The sequence below is a fragment of the Panthera onca genome, chromosome B1 (genome assembly GCF_046562875.1).
Source record: "Panthera onca isolate mPanOnc1 chromosome B1, mPanOnc1 haplotype 2, whole genome shotgun sequence".
Lineage (NCBI taxonomy): Eukaryota > Metazoa > Chordata > Mammalia > Carnivora > Felidae > Panthera > Panthera onca.
In genome coordinates, this window is record NC_138342.1 from 195210100 (window position 1) to 195236873 (window position 26774).

Genomic DNA, 26774 nt, shown 5'->3' on the forward strand with positions numbered 1-26774 from the left:
TTATTTGCATTCTTAGATGAGAGAGAATGCAATCCTCAAGTCTCCCAATATTACTGCATTTTATTTTTTATAACTAATATAGTTCATACATTTGATATAGCATTACCTGTCAAAACGGTTACAACCCTTTTTCATCTCTATATATCATAATCTCCATTTGCCCCCCAAATTTCCATTTTTATTAGTAAAAACGGTTTGAGTTTTTTTCTACTTACATGTGCTAATATGTTCTTTCTTCCTTGATGGGAGAGACCCGATCTGCCATCAGAGATTCAGAAGCAATTTATCTTCCTTGGATAACTAAGGTGATTTTCTGCTGTCTCTTGCTGGAGTAAGGAGATAGGGGAAAAAGTAACATAAGACATTAATTTTCAACTACAGTATCTGTCTTGAAATGTCAACTTCATACATTTTCATTTCCCATGTAGAAGCAAATTCTGATATCACAATTATGCAGAATGAGAGAAATCAAGAGGGTTGAGACCCTGGTAACAGACTTCTCTAATCTGTGGGTCTTTTAGATAAACCCTGTGATATACGGAGTTTGCACAAACTATTCTTAGTTTTATAGTAATATCCATATGATACGCTTTTAAAAATACTATAAATGTAGATCAAGTAGAATAAATATCCCCACTACTTTGAGGGACATTGAAATACTGAGCTTCCAAAGAAACTATGAAAATTTACATTTCAAATAGCATTATATAGTAGCCAATTGATTTTGATACTTGAAACAATATCAAGACAGGATTAAAGCAAGAGTATGTCCAAAACACTTCAAACACATTTTTCATCTTAAACTCATTGCATTAAATGGAATAACCTAGTTTATTGCATTTCCTCCACAGATGCAAAAATAATTTCTGAATACTGCTGGTTCCACATGGAGGGTATGTTTAAAGTTCCCATTGCATTTCACATTCAATAATTTATTTTTTGATATAGAATGAAGTTTACAGTAATCTATTTTTTTGATGTTCACTACCAGTCATTGGGATTTATTAAAAATTCCAAACCTATAAGTTGTGCTTGTGGAGAAAATGTATAAGTTACATGTTTTGCATTCCAAGTTTAATTAAAATCATATTCTGGTAGACTGTTATAGATGTATTTATTCTACAAAAAAACCTTAGGTAATTGTGGTTCCTGAATCAACCCTTCTCCTCTAGGTGTTACTTTTACTGGAAATATGTTCTCTTTGAAATAATTATTCTTCTATATTCTTACCACATTTATAGGGAAAATTAAGTCTGTTTTAAAATACTTCAAAATCCCTCAGATTAAGTGTTTTTCATTTCTATTTAGTAAAACTACATTTAAACTTACATGATAATTTTTCTTATGTTTTCTTTTTCAAAACTATTAACGTTTTACAGTAACATAGCTAGGAGTTTTAAGTAGCAAGAACAAATTTATGATGTAAACAATCATTCCAGCTACACTATAGAAAAGGATTTTGAATCCATTTTTTCCTGAAAAATCAGCTACACATAGTAAAATTCCTTACATTTATTCTAAAACATCTCTTCCAAATTGAGCATAGACTGTTGCTATATTCCTTCATTTGTTACATATGCCTTGTGTATTTTTATATCATATATAGAATATGTTATCTCTCCTATTCTCTGCAGTATTTACAATGTATTTTCAATAAATCTTGGTATAGGATTCTCATTTTCCAGATGAAAATTTTATTAAATACTGAATTCAGAGGACAACTTTTTTTTTAGTTTATAACCTTATGGGCTTGTGTCTAGCTGACCTCTCTTGATAAAGTATTACTGAGGTCAATCAATCACAAGTACACATTTAAACACTGGGAAACAGCTATAGAAATCGCTATCAATGTTAGTAATTTGCAGAAGACATGCAAAATAATCTAAAGTATCTTTACATATACTATTACTTGTTTGTTATGTATGAACTCTAAACTAGATAATTTATACGCAGTATTTTAGCAATTCTCAAATGTTTTAGTCTGAGAACCTCTTTATCTTCTTTTACAGAGTTCTTTTACGAACACCCCAAAAAGTTTTTTCCCCACATGGACTATATTTATCAATATTTGCCATATCAGATATTAAAAGTGAGAAATACTTAAAATATTTATTTCAAGACAAACACATGAGATGTTAACACCAATAATTCTTTCATGAAAGGAATACTTTTTGAAACTAAAAATGATACTGTATAAAACCCAGTACTTTGCATTTTTATTTTATTTTTGTATTTATATTCATTTATTACAAGTGTAGTTAATGTGCAATATTACATTAGTTTCGGAAGTATATAATTCACCATTTATGTACAGTATGAAATGCTCATCACAGTTAAGTGTAGTTACTTTGTCTCACCATACGAAGATAGTACAAATTCTTGACATATTACCTACTGTGCAGTTTTTATTTCCATGCCTTATTCTAAAACTGGGAACTGTACCTCTTAATCTCCTTCACCTATTTGGTGCATTCCACCACTCTCACAACTACCAATTCTCTGTATTTGAATCAATTTCAGTTTGGGTTTGGTCTTTCATTTCATTTTTTTAAATTCCACATAAATCTTGAAATATACAGTATTTGTCTTTGTCTCTCTGACTTATTTCACCTAGCATAATGCCCTCTGAGTCCATCCATGTTGTCACATGTGGAAGATTTCATTCTTTTCTATGACTGAGTAATATTCCATTCGTATGTTGCAATATACCTATACACGTATCATGCACATTCTAGCACATGACATATACAACATAACACAATTTCTTTTTATACTCCTCTATTGACAGATACTTTGGTTCCTTCAACATCTCGAATATTGTAAATAATTCTACAATGAACATAGGCATACATACATATTTTTAAATAAGTGTTTTTTCTTTCCTTACCTTAATATCCAAAGGTGGAATTTCTGGATCATCTGGCATTTATCATATTTTTAAAGGAATCTCCATACTGTTTTCCGTAGTGGTGACACAAATTGCTTGCCCCACCACTACTGCATGAGGGTTCCTTTTTCTCCACAGCACCACAGTACTTGATCTGTCTTGTTCGGTTAGTACTAATCATCATTGGAGGTGTGAATGAACATTGTACACTTGACTTGCATTTCCCTGATGATTAGTGATATTGAGCATCTCTTCATGGGTTTGTTGGTCATCTGCATGTCCTATCTGAAAAAATATCTATTCAGGTCCTTTGCCCATTTTTTAATCGAAATGTTATTTTGATGTTGAGCTGTATGAATTATGTATATATTGGATATTAACCCATTATACGATGTATTGCTTGCACGTATTTTCTAACCAGCAGGTTGTTTTTCATTATCTTGATGGTTCCCTTTACTGTGCCAAAGCTTTTTAGTTGGGTGTGTTCTCAATTGTTTATCTTCACTTTTGTTGCCCGAACTTGAGGAGACAGGTTTGCTAACACCAATGTCCAAGAGCCTACTGCCTTGGTATTCTTCGAGGATTTTTGCAGCTTTAGTCCTTGCGTTTACATTTTTAATTCATTTTGCATTTATTTTCATCTATAGTCTAAGAAAGTGGTCCAGTTTAATTCTTTTCCATATAGCTTTCCAGTTTATTCAGTACTGTTTACAGAAGAGATTGTCTTTTCCGTGTTGTATATTCTTGCCTCTTTTGTCATAGATTAATGGGTCATATCAGCATAGGTTTATTTCTGGGCTTTCTATTCTGTTCCATTTATCTATATGTCTGTTTTGTGCCGCACCACATTATTTTAATTCCTACAGCCTTTCAGTATAGCTTCAAATCTGGGGGTGTCCCACCTCCAAGTTCACCTTTCTCAAGATCGCTTTGACTATTTAGTAATCTTGGGTAGTTCCATATAAATTTTAGAATTTTTTGTCCTACTCATGTGAAAAATTTCACTGATACTTGATGAGAATTGTGTTAAATATATAGATTGCTTTGGGTAATATGGACATCTAAACAATGTTAATTTTTCCAATCCATAAGGATGGTGTATTTTTCCATTTATTTGTATTATCTTCAGTTTCATTCTTCAGTCTCTTCTAGGCTTCAGAGGATATGTCTCTCACCTCTTTGGCTTAACTAATTCCTAGATAATTTATTCTTCTTGATGCATTTGTGAATGTAATTATTTTCTTAATGTATCTTTCTACTGTGACATTGGTGTACAGAAATGCAACTGATCTCTGTATAGTAAATTGTATTCTGCTTGCTTACCTACTTCATTGGTTCTAGTAGTTTTTGTGGCAGAGGAATTAGGGTTTTCTATATACGTTGTCAATAAAATTTCTATATGTATTGTCAAAATTGTCAAATATAGACACTTTAACTTCTTCCTTACCAGACTGGAAGTCAGTTATGTATGTCCGTCTGTCCGTCTGTCTGATTGCTGTTTCTAGGATTTCTAGTGCTGTCTTGAAGAAGGTGACGGTGGGTATCCTTGTCTTAATCCTGATCTTAGAGGAAAAGTTTTTAGGTTTCATCATTCATTGTGATGTTAGCATCGGCTTTGTCATATATATTGCCTTACCTACGTTGAGGTATGTTCTTTTTTTTTTTTTTTTTTTTTTTTGTTGTTGTTTATTCGTCTTTGAGACAGCAGCATGAGTCGGGGAGGGACAGAGAAACAGGAGGACAGAGGATCCAAAGCAGGCTATGTGCTGACAGCCTTGAGTCCAACACAGAACTCTAACCCACAAACCATGAGATCATGACCTAGGTCAAAGTCTGATGCTCAGCTGTCTGAGCCACCCAGGTGCCCCGAGATATGTTCCTTCTGCACTCCCTTGGTTGAGATTCCTTTTTATCATGAATGAATGTTGAATTTTTTCAAATGCTTTTTCTGCATCTATTGAAATTATTATGATTTTTAATCCTTCTTTTTGTTAACGTGGTGTATCATATCCACTAATTTGTGGACATTGAACTTTACCTTCATCTCTGGTAGCTGTCCCTCTGGATCATTGGTAATGAGACTTCTAATGTGTTGTTGAATGTGGTTTGTTAATATTTTGTTGAGAATTATTGCATCTATGTTTATCAGAGCTATAGGACGATAAGTTTTTTTTGGTAGTGTCTTTGATTCTGGTATCAGGGTAATGCTAGTTGCATAGAATTAATTTGGAAGCATTCCTTTCTCTTCCGTTTTTTCTTTTTTCTTTTTTCTTTTTTTCTTTTTTTTCCCAATACTTTGGGATGGAGGGATATTAACTCTTCTTTAAATGTTTGATAAAGTTCATACATGAAGACATCTGATGCTGGACTAGGATTTGTTTGTACTTTTTATTACTTTCAATTTTACTAGTGATGTACTCAGATATCTTTTTTTTCTGATTCAGCCTTGATAGATTTTATTCTTAAACAAATGTATCGACTTCTATTTTATCCACTTTGTTGGCATATAATTTTGAATAAGTGTCTCATAGCCCTCTGTATTTCTGTGATATCAATTGTAAATTCTCTTTGATTTATCATTTTACTCATATGAGTGTACTCTTTTTCTTTGATTCTACATAAAAATTTATCCCTTTGTTTATACTTTTAAGGAACCAGTTTTTAGCTTCATTCATATTTAATCTTTTTTTTTCTTAATGTTTATTTTTGAGAGAGAGACTGAGAGCAGTGAAGGGCCAGAGAGAGAGACAGAGAGAAACAGAGGACCTGAAGTGGCCTCCATGCTGACAGCAGAGAGCCCAGTGTGCTCATGACCTGAGCCAAAGTTGGACGCTCAACCCACTAAGCCACCCATATGCCCCACTGTGTTCTCTTATCAGTCACTATTTTATTGGTTTCCATCGTGATCTTTATTATGACCTCCCTTTTCACCTTGGGCTTTGTTCATGTTTTTCTGGTCCTTCAAGTATAAGGTTAAATGGTTTATTTCAGATCTCTCATTTCTTGATGTAGGGCCTGTATCATTACAAACTTGCTTCTTAGAACTGCTTTTGCTGCATCTCAAAGATTTCTTGTTTGTTTGCTTGTTGATTTTGAAGGAGAGAGAGTGTGTGAGAGGAGGGGAGGGGCAGGGAGAGAATCCAAAGCAGGCTCCATGATACCAGCATAGATATGCCTGACAAGGAGCTTCAACTCATGAACCACGAGATCATGACCTGAGCTGAAATCAAGAGTTGGTCACATAACTGACCAAGCCACTCAGGTGCCCCCTTCCCAAAGATTTTGAACTGTTGTGTTTCCATTTTTATTGGTCTCAAAGTCTTTTTTGTCTAGCTCCATTGACACTTGTTTTGTGGCCTAACATCCATTCTGGAGAAATTCCATGTGCACTTGAAAAAAATGTGTATTCTGTTGTTTTGGGATGAAATGTTGTGTAGGCATGTATTAAGTCCATGTGGCCTAATGTGTTGTTTAAGGCCAATTTTTTTTATAGGTTTTCTTTCTGGATAATCTATCCATTCATAAATGGGTTATTAAATTTGCCTACTATTACTGTATTGCTATTTCTTCTTTTATTTCTATCAACATTGCTTTATACATTTAGGTTCTTTTATACTAGGAGCATAAATGTTTACAAATGTTCTATATTCTTGTTGGACTGACCCCTTTATCATTATGTAATGCCTCTCTTTGTCAGCTATTACAGTCTTTGTTTTAATGTCATTTTGTCTGATAGAATAATGGCTACCCCACCCTTTTGTTTCCATTTGTATGGTGTATTTTTTCCATGCCTTTCCTCTCAGTGTGAGTGTCTTTATGGTTTAACCGAGTTTCCTGTAGGCAATACCCTGAAAGAACCTTGTTTTTTATTCGTTCAGCCATGTTATTTTTTTTAATGGAGCATTTAGTCCATTTACATTTAAAGTAATTATTGAGAGCTATATACTTAGTGCCATTTTGTTGTTTTCTGGCTATTTTTTTTGTAATTCATTTCTGTTACTTTCTTCTGTTGCTCTCCTGTGGTTTGATTTTCATTAGTGTTCTGTTTAGAATTCATTTTTCTTACATATTTTGTGCATATTTTGCATTTACCATAAGTTTATACTTTGGGGATACCGTAAAGTTCACATATAGTATTTTATGTGTGTAATGGTCTATTTTAAAGATGATAGTAATTTAATTTTGAACACAGTCCAAAATTTTTACAATTTTGCTTCCCCATCCAGGTTTTATATTTGGATAAAAGATCTTACATCTTCTTATTTTACGTGTCTCTTAACTAATTACTGTTCTTGTAAAATATTTGTTTTTTAGTATAGTGGACACATAATGTTACCTTAGTAATTGCATCCTTAAATAATTTTACCACTTAATTTTAGTTTTTATATTTTGATAGAGAAAGAGAGCTGGGGAGGGACAGAGAGAGAAGGAGAGAGAAAATCCCCAGCTCCGAGCTGTTAGTGCAGAACCCAATGCAGGGCTTGATCTCATGAACTGTGAGATCATGACCTGAGCCAAAATCAAGAGTTGGATGCTGAACTAACTGAGCCACTCCAGCTCCCCTACTACTTCTGTCTTTTACTTTTCATATTTTATAAGTGGTTGATCTACGTTTATTATTTATTTATTTTTCCAGTGATATTTTTACTTTTATATGATACCTTATTACTAAGCAGTTCCTTTTCTTTTTAACTTAGAGAAGTCTGTTTAATATTTCTTGGAAGGCTGGTTTAGTGGTGATGAACTCATGTAGCTTTTGCTTATCTGCAAAAGTCTTAATCTCCTTCAATTCTGAGTGATAATCTTGCCAGGTAGAGAATTCTCAGTTGGCAGGTTTGTTTTCCTTTTAACATTTAGTATGTCATGCTATTCTCTTCAGTCTTGTTAAGTTCCTGCTGAAAAATGCCTTCTTAGCCTTATGGGGTTTCCCTTTTGTTTAATATGTTGGTTTTTCCTTTCTCTTTTAAGATTCTCTGTTTATCTGGGGGTGCCTGCGTAGCTCAGTTGTTAAGCTTCTGACTCTTAATTTTGGCTCAGGTCATGATCCCATGGTCATGAGATCAACCCTGGGTTGGGATCTGTACTGACAGTTCACATCATGCTTGGGATTCTCTCTCTTCTTCTCTCTTTGCCCTTCCCCTGCTTGTACTCTCAACTTCACTTAACACAAATAAAAGTTAAAAAAAGATTCTTTATCCTCTTAACTATAATGTGTCTTGGTGTTTTTCTCTTCGGGCTCATTTTACTTGGAACTCTCTGGGATTCCTGGACCTGGATATCTATTTTCTTCAGATTGGGGAAGTTTCTAGCCATTATTTCCTCACATAATTTTCTCTCCCTTTCTCTTCTACTTTAGGGACCGCTGTATTATGAATGTTACTCTGCTTGAAATCCCTGAGGTCCCTCAAGGGATCTGCAATTCTTTATATTCTTCTTTTCATTTTGCTGCTTTTTCTGGTTGTGTCTCATTGCTTTGTCTTCCAGTTCACTGACTGATGCTTCTACTTTACTCATTTTGCTGTTGAATCTCTCTAGGGTGCTTTCCAATTCAGTTATAACTCTGTTTGGTACTTCTTACATTTTCTATATCTTACTGTTTTCACTGTGTTCATCCATTCTGCTCCCAAATAGGTGAGGACCTTTTTGACCATTACTTCAAACTCTATCAGGTAGGTTGCTTATATCCTTTCTACTAAGAGGATTCTCTTAGGATATGATTTGTTGTGTCTGTTTGAAGCATTTTCCTCTGTGCTCCCTTATTTTCTGTCTCTTTGTGTTTGTCTCTACGTATTTGGCAAAGTGGCTACCTGCCTCAGTCCTGAAGGAGTGGTCTTGTGGAGAAACTATTTAATATGGCCATGAAGCATATATATATTCTGGCCACTAGAGCCAGCATTCTGTGTGTTCCTCATGTGGGCTGGGTGTACCCATTCCCCGCCCCCCCCCCCCCCCCCCCACTGTGAAAGGGCCCAGACTGCTGCATGGGGAGGTCAGGGCTTGGTGCACTTGTGCAGTCTGGTTGTGGCTCAGCTACTGTATCGGTAGTGTGGGATTTGAGATTCCCAGCCAGGCCGGTTGTGGCGAGGTGCTTGTGTGGGTTGGGTGAGGGTCTGTGTGTTTTCCCGGCCTGCTTATGGGTCAACTGCTACTTCTGGATGGTAGAGTTCAGGGTGTTGGCCTGGGCTGGTTGTAGCTCCCCTGGTGTGCAAGGTGGGCAGGCCTCAGGGTACTTGTACATCCTTGTTATGACTCATCCTTGTGCTGGGCGAGCAGGTCCTCGTGTGCCCACCAAGACTCATTGCTGCTCAGCTGCTACAATGGAAGCGCAGTGCTCTGGACACCCACCAATCAGGGTTCTTCTGTGTTCAGGGTTCTTGCCCAACCCAGTTGTGGTTTGGCCACTGCATAGTGAAGGCGGGGGTTTGGGACGCTCCCTTAGTGGCCAGGCCACTGTGTGGCTTGTTCGGGGCTCAGGGAACCCACTCCAGCTAATTCTGTATCAGCCACTGAACCAGGGTGACAGGGCTCAGGATGCTTGCTTGTCCTGCTTGCAGCTGGGTCTCTGGCTGCGATGGCCACGTGCTGGATGCTCACCCAGGCCAATTACAAACCCGCGAGGTGGCACACGTTCTCTGGTGCTAGCAGGCTAAAGGCCATGCACCAAAAATGGCACCCATTGGTTTCATCACCAGCAAGTTAGGATAAGACTGCATCAATGGCATCTGCAAATACCTCCATCTCTGCTTCCCACCCACTTTTACCATTAGTTCATCTTTGTGGCTTATGGTCTAGGCACTTTTCAGTCCATTGCTTTCATGCTGGATCTTTAGACAAGTGGGTTTGTACATAAGCCCTTTTATAGTAAGATCTCTATTCCCAATAGTTCCATGGTTCCCCTAGTGTTAATTTTCAAAACCAGGCATTTTGAGAACTTACCTTTCTGGTGCCAGCCCCTAGGGTCAGGGTGCCTCTTGTGGGGGCACAATCCCTTCACTCCTCAAGGAAGCATTTGTGTTATGGAGATCCCTCCCACTTCTGGGGTCACCATGTCTGATAAGTAGTCCCAGGTGAAATTCTGCCTCTCCTACCCTTATCTATGCCTCTTGTGTTGTAGAGGCATTGTTCACCTAGTTCTTAGGTCCTTTTCAGAGGCAAATTTTTCCATAGGTAGCTGTAAATTTGCTGTGTCTGTGGGAGGAGGTGAGTTCAGGGTCTTCTACACTGACATCTTAAACCCTTGCTACTAGATAAAATTTTAAATACTGAAACATAGAAAGCTTGTAGCCATTGCTGTAAGCTTGACAAAGTTGACCTTTCCCTGGAAGTTTAAATTTTATATGCAATAACAAATGCTATCATTTGTGTGTTGTGAAATAACGAACTGTTAATTTTTGTAAAAGTATTTAGCAATACTTTAACTTACATGACCATAGCTATTCTGCCAGTTTTTTTTTTTCTTCCACCAAAAAAATTCTAGTTTAGCTTGCCATTCAAACAGCCTTGCAAAAGTTTCTCCTGGATGATGGGGTGCCTGGGTGGCTCAGTCCGTTAAGTGTGTCACTCGTGAATTTGGCTCAGGTCATGATCTCACAGTTCATGAGATCAATCCCCACGTGGGTCTCTGTGCTGACAGTGCGGGCCCTGCTTTGGATACTCTCTTCTCTCTCTCTGCCTCTCCCCTGCCCACACATACATTCTTTCTCTCTGTCAAAATAAATAAACTTGAAAAAAAAAAAGTTTCTCCTAGATGAGTAGTTGGTAAATCTCATCCTGCCTGCCACATGCTATTATAAACATAGCTTCTTTGGTTTCATGCTCACTTATCAACTTACTAATTTGCTGCCTTCAAGCTCCAGTGGTAATGGCTACTAGTTGACACAGAGCCTACATTTCCCACAAAGTCTAAAACACTATTTGCCCCTTGTAGGAAACCAAAGTTTACCAACCTCTGTTCCAGGCAATCATGACTTTGGCTTCCTGTAGAAATGGTGTATACACATTTCCCAATTGTCACACAGAATATTGAAAACAAAAGTATTTGGGAGTCAAAATTTAATAGACTTAATGACTTTTACTGCTTCAGTAAAAGCATTAAGTGAAATTGGCATTGATTATGATAATGATTAGGTTTTATTATTTTTTTTTTTTTTTTTTTTTGCTGTGTTGATGGGTCTATATGAAGACTAGTGGAGGATAAGATAACTTCAAGTGCAGTTTAGTGGCATTTTTGTGCTATGGTGCAAACCACAAATATCAACCCAGAGAAAAGGGCAAATATAGTGGTATTTAAATACTTCCTAGATAAGGATGCTAGCTACAGAGATAAATGTTCTAAGAAGAAAAATGTAGAAAGTGGCCAAGTTGGGATTTTATTTTATTCTTCTATTTTAATTATTTATAGAGGAAGAGAGCTTGAACCGGGGAGAGGGACAGAGGGAGAAAGACTGAGGGATAGGGGCAGAGGGGGAGGGGCAGAGGGCGAGAGAGAGATATTAAGCAGGCTCCATGCTCAGCACAGCCCGATTTGGGGCTCAATCCCACCGCCTTGGGATCATGACCCGAACTGAAACCAAGAGTTGGATGCTTAACCACCTGAGCCACCCAGCATCTTGGTACAGTTGGGATTTTAAATTGAACACATTTAAATTGAGAGCAAGTTTCCTCAAAGTCCGCATTTCGAGGGAAAAGGCTTTGTGACCCTAATTTAAACAAGTTATGTGAGGCTGTCTCAACATTTTTCCTGGACTACACATTTCAGTCTTCAAGCAGGTATTGACAACCCAGCATAATCTGGACCCATACATTGTCAAGCCAAATGGAATTGTCATCTTTGTAAGATTTTACTAATGTAAAGGACAAACCTTAACAAGAAGGGCTTTAAAACAAATCTATCCTTCATTTGTGCTGTTTGAGCCTATTTAACTTCTATGAATCTGTTTATTTATATTAAACGGTGATATTAAAGAGGTGGAGTGTTCAGCCAAGACACTCTATAGAGTTTATTTATCACAGTGGTAAGCAGAGTAGTAGTAAATATTCTTTGGATATTCTAAAGATAGAGTCTGTATCCAATATATCATTAATCCTTGTGTTACCATGGTTTTTATTCACCTTCTCCTGCAGTGAATTTCAATAGATGTCATATTATAATTTTTTAATTAATATTTCAAAGTTCATTGTTCGGACACCTGGGTGGCTAAGTGAAGCATGAAGCATCTGACTTTGGCTCAGGTTGTGATATCATGGTTCTTGAGTTGTTTTTTTGTTTTTTTTTTTTAATTTTTTTTAAACGTTTATTTATTTTTGAGACAGAGAGAGACAGAGCATGAACGGGGGAGGGGCAGAGAGAGAGGGAGACACAGAAATGGAAGCAGGATCCAGGCTCTGAGCCATCAGCCCAGAGCCCGACGCGGGGCTCGAACTCATGGACTCACAGACCGTGAGGTCGTGACCTGAGCTGAAGTCGGATGCGTAACCGACTGAGCCACCCAGGCGCCCCATCATGGTTCTTGAGTTTTAGCCCCACATGGGTCTCTCTGCTGTCAGAACAGAGCCAGCTCCCACTTCGGATCCTCTGTTCCTCTCTCTCTCTCTCTCTCTCTCTCTCTCTCTCTCTCTGCCCCTGCCCCACTCACACTCTCTCAAAAATGAATAAACATTTAAAAATTATCAAAATAAATAAAGTTCATTGTTAATCTATGATATTATGTAATAAATTTAATTGCTTCATTAATCTTCCAAAAATTGCAGACAGGCCAAAATTTCTAAAACTTCCTTTATGACTGTTTGGTGACTATCCATGTAAAGTGACATTTAAATGTATTACTCAGTTAAATCTATAACACTAAGCTTAGTTGTAATCATTGTAAAGATGCCTATGTACTTGATGATTGAGCAAAATTTAAAGGGAACATCAGACAAAGCAAGATTTGTAGAAATGCACTGATTTCATGAAATCTGTGTGTATGTGTCTGTTTTGTGTACAGATATTTATAAAATATTAAAATCATGATAATGCTAAAATAACTCCTTGTACATTACAATACTGAAAGGAAACAGCATGCAACCAATGGTAGTTGCTTGTGTGTGTGGAGAGAATCTTATGTGCAAAATACTCAGAATCAGGGACGCCTGGGTGGCTCAGTCAGCTGAGAGTGGGACGTCGGCTCAGGTCATGATCCTGCGGTCTGTGAGTTCAAGGCCCACGTCAGGCTCTGTGCTAACAGCTCAGAGCCCGGAACCTGCTTCGGATTCTGACTCCCTCTCTCTCTCTGCCCCTTCCCTGCTCATGCTCTGTCTCTCTGTCAAAAATAAATAAACATTAAATTTTTTTAAATACTCAGAATCAAATACTTAATTTTATAGCGTATTATAATCAAGAATTTTCATCATAACTTTATATCCCAGTGAGTTAAAAATTTTAAATTGACTGCAAATCTTGCATCCTTTTCTTGTATCTTTTAAAAGTAAGAATCCCACCATCACTCATGAAGCTTAAAGAAAAAAATAGGTATTTTTGTGCAACTGTGTGGCTGTATCCTTGTGTGTGTTTAATAATACCACTGTCCTGTGGATATAGAAATGGATATGCTCGTCGTGACGACTGTCAGAATAAATGACTCTTCGAAAGAAGGGCTTCTCTTTCCCAAGTTGTTTTCTTAATCAACCGAGTTGCAATTAACACAGCAGCAGGACAGAGTAGCTGAAGGCTCTTTTTAACCAGACACTTCTAAAGTAAGCTCTAGATCTAGACTTCATTTTGTAGGTGGAGGCTGGGTTAATTGCTTTTAATTAGTTGCCTAATTACCCTAACTAGGACCATATTTGTCTATGTCTTACTTGTACGAGGAACATAAAAGCTTCAAGGCAAAATTTCTTCCACTGCGTTATCCCTTTCTGCAATCTTTCTACCTTTTCATCTACTAACTGGCTGCTGATCACTGCCCTTAGGACCATCTCTGGGTCTAAAGAATATGGAGACACACTTCCCGTGTAATGTCCACCGCCTTTTCCCTTTACCTTACAAAACGATCTTTGTTCTTCAGAACGTGGCCCCTGCCAGGAAAGTTATTTTTTGTGATGGGATCTGCTTGTCACCTCTTCTCGGTGAGGCTCCTTTAAATCACTCTATTTAGCATGGATACCATCCCCCAGCCTGCCTCCTTATTTTTTTTCAAATTTTACACAGGAGTGAGCATCCTATATTAAGCCTTATTTTTATTTATCAAGTATTGTAGTTTTTATTGTTTATATCCTTCACTGTATTTCATTTGAAGTCAAGGATTTTCTCCTTTTATTATTCATGTCTGTGTGCTAAGATCCCTGAAAATTCCCTGACATATATAGGGACTCTATAAAATATAAGAGGATTTTTGAGTAAATCATCCCATATGCACTTTTTTTTTTTAATTTTTTTTTCAACGTTTTTTATTTATTTTTGGGACAGAGAGAGACAGAGCATGAATGGGGGAGGGGCAGAGAGAGAGAGGGAGACACAGAATCGGAAACAGTCTCCAGGCTCCGAGCCATCAGCCCAGAGCCTGACGCGGGGCTCGAACTCACGGACCGCGAGATCGTGACCTGGCTGAAGTCGGCGCTTAACCGACTGCGCCACCCAGGCGCCCCCCATATGCACTTTTTAAATCACGAAGCTGTTATTTTACATGATCAGTTTGTGGATATGATAAAAGACGCTCACTGACTACAGGGGAGCCGTGAGACCAGACTAGAAATTGTACTTGAAACTTAAACCTTACAGGCTGTTCCCATAGAGCGTGCAACAATTGCCAAATGTTACAGAAAACTTAAAAAAAAATGTGTAAAGCCTTATATTACTATTCTTTCTACTACACTTTTAAAATGATAGAATTTGCTTATTTTCTAATGTGTTACTTATTTTTTGGATAAATTCAAAGGCAGTAAAAACATGACTTTTGGTTTGGTTTGGGTTTTGGTTTTTTTTTTTTTTTTTGCTTTTTTATTTTTTTATTTTGTTTTTGAGAGAGCAAGAGCAGGGGAGAGGGCAAAGGGAGAGAGAAAGACAATCGTAAGTAGATGCCATGCTTAGGACAGAACCTGACATAGGGCTCGATCCCACGACACTGGGATCATGATCTGAGACGAAATCAAGAGCTGATGTTCAACCGACTGAGCCACTCAGGTTGTCTTGTTTTTTGTTTTTGTGTTTCTTGTTTTAAATAAAAGACAATAAAATAGAATGTGAAGTAAGATGTGTCCATTTTTGAAGAGGTCATGGGTCCTTGTTATTCCTTGACAGGAATTTAAATATATAAGGCAAAAGCCTCCAATGAAATGAGAATTTTACATTTTCTTACATAATTTAAAGAAGATGGTCAGGATAAGCTTTTTGAAATCTTGGTTTGGGACATTTGAGTTTTAAATTTGTACCGCAAACATGCAAGAGGAAAAACATACAACTGGGTCCTACGTTAACTGGCTAGAAAAGTCTGTGCTGCAATTTATTACTCCATATAATTGGAATTGATTTTAAAAATAAATTATTTCTTTAGCTATATTAGATTGTGTTCAAAGTGCCACTTTATTCTGGTGTAGTTTATTTTTAAGTACATTTCTTGGTTAAAAACTTACTGTGATGATAGGAACAATTAATACCTAATATTCCTGTTAGCCTTAGGAAGTCCATGTCAGAATCATTTTTCTTTCATGGCTAGCTAAGGTTCTAATTTGGAAAGGTGACTCACTAAATAATATAACAGGTAAATATGTTAGGAATTAGTTTCAGAATAACCAGTGTCTGTGTATCATTAGAGTGATATAATTTGTAATTTACTTTAAACCTGACATTTTTGTAATGTTTGATCAACGTGGCTGAAGAGGAGAGACAGCCTCGAAGCTGCTGACAGGCTCAGGAGATGTGTAGATGAAGACTAGACCACAGCTGACAGAGCCAGGAGTTTACAAACACCCATGTGAGGCAAACTCCCCTCCAGATCCCTTGAATGGAAAAACACCAAACCCAGCATGGGCTGAGGGTGAGGGCAAGAAGGAAGCTATGACCTCTCCTCTGAAGGCTGACTTTCCCCTCCATGACTCACCTTGGAAGCTTTGGAAGTGTATTTAGTCTTCAATTCCCTTCCTCCTCTTCTCTCTTAATCACTCTTATGAGGTTTCCTCACACAGTCCCTTTTCTTCACACTATTCTTGTCATCGCTTCTCAGTTTTCTTTGCAGATTCCTGATCTTTACCCCAACTTGGAATATCAACCCTTTTACCTCTGCTATTTTCAGTCTCTACTAAATCCTCGGGAAGAGCTTCTTGCTTTATGGTTGTCAATTCATTCTACAGCTTATTACCCCAAACTCCGTCATCTAAGAGCTTGCTGGACTTAATTCAGATATCTAGCAGACCTCTCAAACTGAGCATAGTCAGGACTCAGTGCCCGATCTGCACTTTCAATATCTACTCTGTTGTCAGACTGGTTTTGGGACCTCCACATTTCTAAACTTTTTTTAATTTATGTTTATTTTTGAGAGAGAAAGAGAAAGAGACACACAGAGCATGAGCGCAGGAGGGCAGAGAGAGGGATACGCAGAACCCGAAGTAGGCTCCAGGCTCTGAGCTGTCTGCAAAGGAAACCATGAACTGTGAGATCATGACCTGAGCCAAAGTGGGATGCTTAACCAACTGAGCCACCCAGGCACCCCCCGGAGTTCCACATTTCTAACTTCGCACACCACAACAGTGGTTTCTGCCTTCAGTTCTTCCCTTCATACCCCATAGGCACTGTGGAAAGAGAACTTTATATTTTTATTCAAGTATAATTAACCTAAAGTGTTAGATTAGTTTCAGACTGAGCAACATAATGTGAGTTGTATCACTTTATTCCACTCAAAACCCTCAAGTGCTTGCTTCTGTTGTCATTAGAGTATAATTCAGAGTCCTTACAATGACTTCGTTATATTTCCTTTTTTTCTCTCTGTTTTTTTCTGGGGCTGCCAACTTTCACTTTGCCATGGAAAACCATTTAAATTCATATTTATGACTACCGTTACTTGATAACAGAAAAGACATTTTGCCACAAGCACAAAGTTGGAAGGACATTCTCAAAACCACCAAAGAACAGTATTTAATTTTCAAAAAGTCCTTACTTTAAGGGCCACATTTCCTCTATATACTTTTCTTTATTATTATTATTTTTTTGAGACAGGGAGCAAGTGAGTGAGGGGCAGTTAGAGAGATGGACAGAGAGAATCCCACAAGGGTCAGAGAGCAAGCAAGAGAGAAAGAGTGAGAGAGAGAGAGAGAGAGAAAATTCCATGCAGGCTCTGCATCGTCAACATAGATCCCAGTGTGGGGCTTGAACTCACAAACCCAGTTCGTGACCTGAGAGGAGATCAAGAGTCGGTTGCTTAACCTATTGAGCCATCCAGACGGCTCTGTTTTGGTTTTTACATTTCACGTTAAATGAAATCATATGGCATTTGTCTTTTTTTGTTTTATTTCACTGAGCATAATACCTTTCAGGTCCATCCATGTTGTCACATATGGTAAGATTCTATTCTTTTAATGTCTGAGGACTATTCTCTTATGTCTATGTGTTGGGGGTAAGGGACATTTTATCCATTCATCTATGAATCTTGGGTTACTTCCTTATCCTGGTCATTGTACATAATACTGCCATAAACAATAAGGTACATATATATTTTCAAATTACTGTTTTAATTTTCTTTGGATAAATACACAGTAGCGGAATTGCTAGATGGTATGGTGCTTCTATTGTTAATAGTCTGAGGAATCTCCATACTGTTTTCCACAGGGGATATACCAATTTACATCGCTACCTGCAATGCAGGAGGTTCCCTTTTCTCCACATCCTCACCAACACTTATTTCTTGTCTTTATGATAATAACCATACTCACAGGTGTAAGGTGATCTCTCATTAAGGTTTTAGTTTCACATTTTGCTGATTTTTAGTTATGTTGAGCATTATTTCATATGAACTATTTTTCCTGCATTTTATAAAGATTTTGGAACTTTGTATTTTCATATTCATTTGTCTCCTTGTGTTTTTGATTTTCTCTTTGATTCTTCTTGAGCCATTTGTTGAGTAGCATGTGTAGTCTCAAAATGTTTTTTTTGCTTTGTTGCTCTCCCCCCACCCCCCGGGAACCTGGGTCGCTTAGTGAGTAAGTGTCCAACTCCTGAATTCGACTCAGGTCATGATCTCGTGGTTAATGAGTTCGAGCGACACATCAGGCTCGGCAGTGGCAGTGCAGATCCTGCTTGGGATTCTCTCGCTCTCAAAATAAAATTTAAAAAGATGCTTTTTCTTTTTCCAGTTTTTTTCTTAAAATCAATTTTTGATTTTATATTGTGGTTGGGCAACATGCTTGATATGATTTCAAACTTCTTAAATTTAGCCTTGTTTATGAGGCCTAATACGATCTACTTTGGAAAATGTCCAATGTGCAGTTGGAAAGTGTATATTCCGCTGTTTATAGATGGAACGGCTGTATCTACGTGTTAAGTCCATCTGGTCTACTACATCATTTAAAGCCATGGTTTACTTTCCTATTGATAATCTGGATGATCTATCCATCAATGAAAGTGGGTTGTTAAAGTTCCCTAATACTATCGTGTTGTTGTCAGCTTCTCACTTTATGTCTGTTAATTTCTGCTTTATTTTTTCAATGCTGCTATATTGGGTGCATAGATATTTACAACTGTAATATCCTCTGGTTGGATTGATTCTTTTATTAATATGTAATACACTCTTTTGTCTCTTGTGAAATTGCTTACTTTAAAGTCAACTTGTGTCAGACAACAAAAATAAATGAAAGGCATCCAAATTGGTAAGGAAAAAGTCAAACTCACTATTTGAAGATGACATACTAAATATAGAAAACACAAAATACTCCACCAAAAAGAAAAAAAAAATGCTAGAACTGATCAACAAAGGAGATACCTAGGAAATAAACCTAACCAAGGATGTAAGAGAACTATACTCTGAAAACTATAAAACACTGATGAAAGAAATTGAATATGGCTCAAAGAAATGGAAAGAAATGGCACACTCATGGAGTGGTAGAACAGATCATGTTAAAATATCTATACCACCTTAAGCACTCTACACGTTTAACATAATAACTATCAGAACACCAACGACATTCTTCTCAGAACTAGAACAAACAATTCTAAAATTTGTATGGAACCACAAAAGACCCCAAATAGCCAAAGCAAGCTTGAAAAAGAAAAATAAACCTGGAGGAATCACAATTCTGGACTTTAAGTCATATTAAAAAAATTCTAGTAATCAAAACAATATGGTCTGGCACAGAAATGGATGCATAGATCAATGGAAAAGAATAGAAAACTCAGAAATGAACCCCCAACTATATGATCTGTTCATCTTTGACAAAACAGAAAAGAGTATCCAATGGGAAAAAGACGGTCTCTTCAACAAATGGTGTTGGGAAAACTCACCACTTTCTTAAACCATCCACAAAAATAAATTCAAAATTGATTAAGACCTAAATGTGACATTTGAAACCATTAAAAAATTCTGGAAGAGTACACAGGCAGTAACCTACTTAACATCAGTCATAGCAACATTTTTCTAGATAGGTTTCCTGAGGTAAGGCAAATAAAAGTGAAAAGAAATTATTGGGATTACATCAAAATAAAAGCTTCACAGTGAAAGAAACAATAAAACTAAAAGGCAACCTACAGAATGGAAGAAAATAACTTGCAAGTGACACATCTGTTAAAGGGTTAGTATCAAAAATACATGAACAATTTATAAAACTCAACATCCAAAACAGATTATCCAATTAAAAAACAGGCAGAAGACATGATCAGGCATTTCTCCAAAGAAGATATCGAGATGGTAGCAAACATATAAAATATGCTCAACATCACTTATCAGAGAAATGCAAATCAAAACTACACTTAGATATCACCTCACATCTGTCAGTTGGCAGAACCAACAACACAAGAAACAAGAAGTGTCAGGGAGGATGTGCAGAAAAAGGGAAACTCTAGCACTATTGGTGGCAATGCAAATTGGTGAAGCCACTCTGGAAAAGAGAATGGAGGTTCCTCAAAAAGTTTAAAAGAGAACTATCCTATGATCCAGTTATTATACTACTGGGTTTTTACCCAAGGATACAAAACCCCTAATTCGTTGGGATCCATGTACCTCTATGTATACTGCAGCATTATTCTATGGTAGCCTAGATATGGAAGCAGCCCAGTGTCCATTGATTGGTGAATAAAGAAGTGGGGTGTGTGTGTGTGTGTGTGTGTGTGTGGACACGTGTAACGGAATATTATGCAGCCATTAAAAAAGAATGAAGTCTTGCTATTTGCAACAACATGGTTTGAGCTAGAGGGTATAATAGTAAGCAAAATAAGTCAGAAAAAGATAAATACCATATGATTTCACTCATATGTGGACTTGAAAAAAGAAAAAGAACAAAGGAAAAAGAGAGATGAACGCAAAACCAAACTCTTACATACAGAGACCAAATGGGTAGTTACCAGAGAGGAGGTAGGTGGGAATTTGGGTGAAATAGGTGAACTGGGGATTACGGGTATACTCGTGGTGACAAGCTCTGAGTAATGTACAGAATTGTTGAATCACTATATTGTACACCTGAAACTAATAAAACACTATGTCAACTAACTGGAATTGAAATAAAACTTTTAAAAAGTTTATCTGTGATATAACTGTTGTTATACATTTTTTTTTTCATTTCTACTGGATGGAATATTTTTTCCTATCCCTTTCTTGCAGTCTGTATGTGTCTTCAGGTCTGAAATAAATCCCCTGTGGGCAGTGTAGAGACGGATCTTGGTTTTTTGTTTGATTTTTTTTTTTCCAATCCATTCAGCCAACCTACTTGAAACACTTAGTCCTTTCACACTGTAATTATTAATAGGCGTGTACTGCCATTTTTTAAGTTGATTCCTTTTTTTTTTTTAATTCTCTATTCCTTTCTTGTTCTCTTTGTTTCCTTCCCTTATGGTTTAAAAATGTAGTGTTATGCTTGGATTCCTTTCTCTTACTTTTATGTATATGTTACAGGGTTTTGGTTACTTTCTGTTCATGTATAGGAGCCTATTTATATGACAGTCTATTTTAAGTTGATGGTTGCTTAGGTTTGAATGCATTCTGAAAGCACTGCATATTTACTGTCAACTCACCATATTTTAGGTGTTTGGTGTCATGTTCTATATCTTTTTATTTTGCTTATTTCTTAATAATTGTAAGTGTACTTGATTTTACTATTTGTTTTCTTTTAACCTTTTCACTAGCTTTTTTGAGGTTATTGATCTACTAACTTTATCATACGTTTGCTTTTACCAGTGAATTTTCTTCTTCCATAATTTCCTGTCTTATAGTTAAGGTTTGTTTTTTGTTTTTTGTTTTTGTTTTTGTTTTTTGTTTTTTGTTTTTTTTTTGCCTTAAAGAAGTCCTTTTAGCATATCACGTAAGGCTGGTTTTATGGTGATGAAATCCTGGCTGGAGCATTCTTGGTTATAAGCTTACTCCTTTCAGCACTTTGTATATACCATGCCACTTTCTTCTGGCCAGCAAAGTTCCTACTGAAAAATCAGCTGATAGTCTTAGGTTCCTTTGTATGTAACTAGTTGCTTTTCTCCTGCTGCTTGTGTGTCTTGTGGATCTCTTTGGGTTCATCCTATTTGGGCCTCTGTGCTTCCTGCACCTGAATGGCTGTTTTCTTTCCCAGGCTAGGGAAGTTTTGGGGTATGAATTCTTCTAATATATTTTATTTCCTGTTCTCCTTCTTGAACTCCTGAAATATGAATAGTTGCATACTTGGTGTTTTCCCGTATGTCCCTTATCCTATCCTCAGTTTTATAATTCTGTTCTTTGTTCACTATGGATGATTTCTACTGCTCTGTTTTCCAGATCCCTCATCCTTTCTTCTACCTCCAATAGGCTGTCCGTTGATTTCCTCTAGTGTATTTTTCATTTTTTTAATGCTTTTTTTTTAAGTTTATTTATTTATTTTGAGAGAGACAGAGTGAGTCGGGGAGGGGCAGAGAGAGAGGAAGAGAGAGAAACCCAAGGAGTCTCCATGCTGTCAGTGCAGAGCCCCAAGCGGGGCTTGAATTCACAAAACCGTGTGATCATGACCTGAGCTGAAACCAAGAGTCAGATGCTTAACTGACTGAGCCACCCAAGTGCCCCTTTGTCTAATGCTTTTTAGTTTCTATCTCGTTGTTGCAGTTCTCACTGAGTTCATCCACACTTCTCCCCAGTTTGGTGAACATATTTATGACCATTGATTTAACTATTTCAGATAGTGGCTTATTTTTCACTTAGTTCTTTTTCTGAAGTTTTGTCTTTTCCTTTTATTCAGAACATAATCCTTTGGTCATTTTGTCTGTTTTTTCTCAAGATATTAGGTAAGTCAGCTACTTGTCCTAGTTTGGATGATAGTAGTTCTTGTTAAAAGCACCCTGTGGGACCCAGTAGTGCAATCACCCCTTGTCATCAGAACCTGGCACTCCAGAGGTGTCCCATGTATGGGCTGCATGTTCCCTCCTGTTGTTTCTGGGCCCTGACTGCCTCAGGCCACACTGTGGATTGGGCTTTCCCTGGGTCAGCTGGTTGAGAAGCTCAGGTTTAGCTGCTGTGGGCATATCAAGAAGTGAGGTCAGTCCCTGGCCTGGCTGGATGCAAGGTCTTCCTGGTTGGGAGAGCTGGTCTTTCCACCTTCCTGGGCATGTGATTGCTTTGGAAAGGTCCTGATCCTGACCAAGACTGCCCATTGAGTGTCATAGGGCAGGAGCCACTTTGGAGGGGTGACAGATAGGTTGTATGGGCACATCTGCATGGAAATGCTGCAGTGGACATAGCAAGGTAGACAGAGAGTGTCAGAACTAGACCACCAGTAAAAGGCAAGGTAGACTGAGGAGACGAGGGCAAGGAAATGTTTCTCATCAATGTTTTTCTTCCTGGAAAAATTCTTACGGGTCCCTGTTTTTTCACTACAGGTCCTAAAATTAGTTAGTAAATCTTCATATAAGATCCAGATATTTTGAAAACTGCTGCCTCTGTACTGGGTTTAAGAGCAAGTTAGAAAGTGTGCAGGCCCTTGAAGAGTAGAGTCTCAGTTTCCTATAGCCCTCTGTGTCTCCTGTAGATAAGCTCCACCGATTGTCAAAGACAGATATTATGGGGGCTCATCCTCCCAGCGCACGATCCCCCGGTGGGGCAGCCTGATGTGGAACTGGAGCCCCTCACTCCTCAGGGAGGGTTTCCGCACCTCTGATACCCTCCCACCTGTGGGTTGCTGCTCTGAAGTCTCTGCCCCTCTTACCGTCCCCAGTGTTGTTTAAGAAAATATCTTCGACTTTGGAGGAGCTGCCCTGCTTCTCTTCAGTTTGCTCACAAAGTTGCCGTATTGTAGTTGCAGCCTTGGTGTGCACGTGGGATGAGGGGTAACCTCTAGATTTTCTTACTTTCCTGTGTTCTCCTCCTCTAACCTAATTACATGCATCACTTCCTTTCCTACAATCATACCCCTTTCATTATTCTTCCTCAGCCACACCAGCCTTTGTTTGTTTCTCAGCAGTGCTCAATACACTCTGATGTGAGAGTCTTTTCAGGGGCTCTTTGTACTTTGAAATGTTCTTTCCTCCAGATGTGCCAGAGATCTCTTTTCTACTACTTCATCATTGCTCGATACCACTTTCTCAGTGAAGCTTTCCAAAGCCATCATCTATAAAACTGCAAATCCTCAGTGCCCACCCTTCAAAATGGTCTTGTCACTTTCTTCCCCCATAGCATTTAAAAGAGATGATATAATGTATTCAGTTAAAGTATTCAGGGTGTATTTTATTTCTTCACCAGCTAGAATGTAAGGTATAAGAGGACAGGAATGTTTGTCTGCTTTATCTTTTTTTTTTTAATTTGTTTTGTACTGTGTGTTTCTTTTTGAGAGAGAGAGGGAGAGAGAGAGAGGAAGAGAGAGAGAGAGAGGGACACAGGATCCATCAGAACACAGTGTGATGCAGGCTCAAACTTGGGAACCGGGCAATCATAACCTAAGCTGAAGTTGGACACTTAACCAACTGAGCCACCCAGGCACCCCTGTCTGCTTTATCTTTATCTTTTTTCACCACTTCCTGGTGGTAGAGATATAGTGAGCACTTAATAAGTGTTTGTTTAATTAACCAGTATCTCGTCATTTATATTTATATTATACAAAATTTATGGAACATTTATAAAAAGTCCTATATTAAGACAATAGAGACAATACTAATTGTGAAAGATAGGAAAAATAAGTATCACATTCTCAGATAATGATGTAAAAAGTATTTTTTAAGTTTATTCATTTTGAGAGAGACACAGGAGTTGGTGGGGGCAGAGAGCAAGAATCGCAAGCAGGCTCCAAGCTGCCAGCACAAGACCCGATGCGGGGTTTGAACCCCAAACCCATGATACCATGACCTGAGCCAAAACCAAGAGTCAGACACTTAACTGAGTGAGCTACCCAGGCCCTCCCCTAAAAATTATTTTTTAAGTAAGAAAAACGAAGAGATAAAATTGTATATTGCAGGGAATTTGAGTGTCCTAAACAGCTGTTGGTAAGGAGACCCTTGAAACAGAAATAATTGACAATAAAAAGTCACTTCAGGATGCAAATATTGTTAAGCATTAAAGTCAGTAAGTTAGAAGAATGAGCAGTCTAACAAATAAAAAAATAGAAAAGATTTTATTTAAAAATAGTAAATAAAGATAAGCAATGAGCTTCCATAAGCAAAAAAACAGGAAAATATATAAAATTTTGAAATTTTATATGGATAAAACAGAAAATTTTAAATGTCTAAAAAGTACTTTAATCAGATTTGAAAACCTCCCTGCATCTGATGAATTTTAGAGAAATTAAATGGCTGTCTTCACAGATACATAAAATCTCAATAGGCCAATAATTATAAAATAATTGTAAGAGTTATCAAAATCTAAGCACCTGATAAAGATAATGCCCAGAAAATTTTATAGTTTAATTACCTAATCTAAAAGGAACAAATTAGTTTAATACTGTTTAAACTTTTCCAGAGAAAAGATAGAGTTTCTCAAACAGTTTTACAAAACCAGTGTTAGACTAATTTATAATTGGAGTTGGGAATTAAAAACATTGGATAAATTTTCTATAAGATAGGGTCTTGTTGAACAAGAATAAATGTGATTAAAGATTACTACATTCATCATGCATAAAAAATTTTTCAAGGCCAAAATACCACCAACTACATCAAAATGACTAAGGAAAAAAAATAGAACATTTGCAACAGAACATTAATAAAACAAGAGCACTCACAGAGAAGATACCTAATAGAATCCCACTTATTGGTAAAGTCAGGTAATTATAGTTTGCGTACACATAGATAAATGTGTAGCCAGAGATGTCTACAAGAATATTCACAGCAGTAAGATGTATAAAAGCTAACAACTGTAAATATATCAAATGTTCAATAATTGAATAAATACTAGTGGTCGACTCTTAAATAAATACTAGTGGTCGACTTGTGTAATACACAAGAAAAAAAAAAATACAGCTAGTTCTAATAGCCTGAGTAAATTTTTCAAATATAAGGAAGCATGATTCCATCTATAGAAAGTTAAAATTAGGCAATAAAAAATTTATTGTGTTAGAAGTCAGGATGGGGTTAACTAGGATAAGGAGAGTGGGCTGGTAACTACGATGGCTCTAGATTGCTGGATATTTTTATTTTATTTCTTTGGTTGCACAAATATGTGCTCTTCGACATTTATATGCAGCTGAGTTTCACTTTCCTAAACATAGGTGTTTTATAGCAATAAAATATTTCGAACGTATAGGGTAAATATCTCCTAGGATAGACAAGAAAGTGATCAAAATGAGTCTTCCAAGTAATTTAAATAGAACAAGAAATACCAGGTATGTTGTAGTTGGATAAACATTTTAAAATTACAAGCCTGTACCCATTCATCAGTTTGCTTGTGCAGATAAGCACATTGTTGTTTAAAAGTTTTGAACAATATTTATTTTTTCAAAATACCCTATTTGACTTATTTCCCCAGTAACTATTGTGTTTGGAATGTTTTTCCAGATTTTTTTTGTTGAAACTTATGGTCCTTATTTTCACAGAGAAATACTTTTTTTTCTTTTTTTGTTTGTTTTTTTGTTTTTTTTGTTGTTGTTGTTGTTGGTGGTGGTGGTGGTGTTCATACTATATTTACAGTATACAGTCTGGTTTAACAATATGTGTATATAATATATGGTGGAGATCTTTCTATAAAAGGACTAAAGTTCCACCTCATTCTTTCTAAGTGTGAGAAATATATCACGAATGTCCCTTTTGCAGACTTCTTAAATTGTTGTTATTACTAATAATTGCTTGTTCAGATAATCCTCCTTGTTTGCCATCTTTTCCTATAATACCCTATCAACCATTTTCTCTCATTCCTTAACTTTAGAACTCTGTCTATACCCAATCTCTGCTACTCTGTCATAATTCCCAGACATTTTAATGTTCATATACTCTTCTTCATATCTTGGCTTTAGGAATGTTGTCATCTTCTCAAATGACTCCCCCCTCTTCTGTACCCTGGCCACCAAGCCCATGGTCACACCTGTGGGTCATTATTACCAACTGCTACTCCTCTGTAATCCCCAAAACCTTACATGGTAATCCACGATCTTGTTTCCTTCCCACTCTCTCCAGTCTTACTCTCTGCGGTATTCCATTTCTGACAATGTCTAGGTCATACCTGAGCCTTCAATCCATTAAAGGTTTGTTTTTGACTTCCCAGCTCATGCCCTTTACTCTCTCCTTACCTGCTTAAATTCCTAAAGGGTATGAGCTGTCCAGAAATGTCACCAGGGTTTG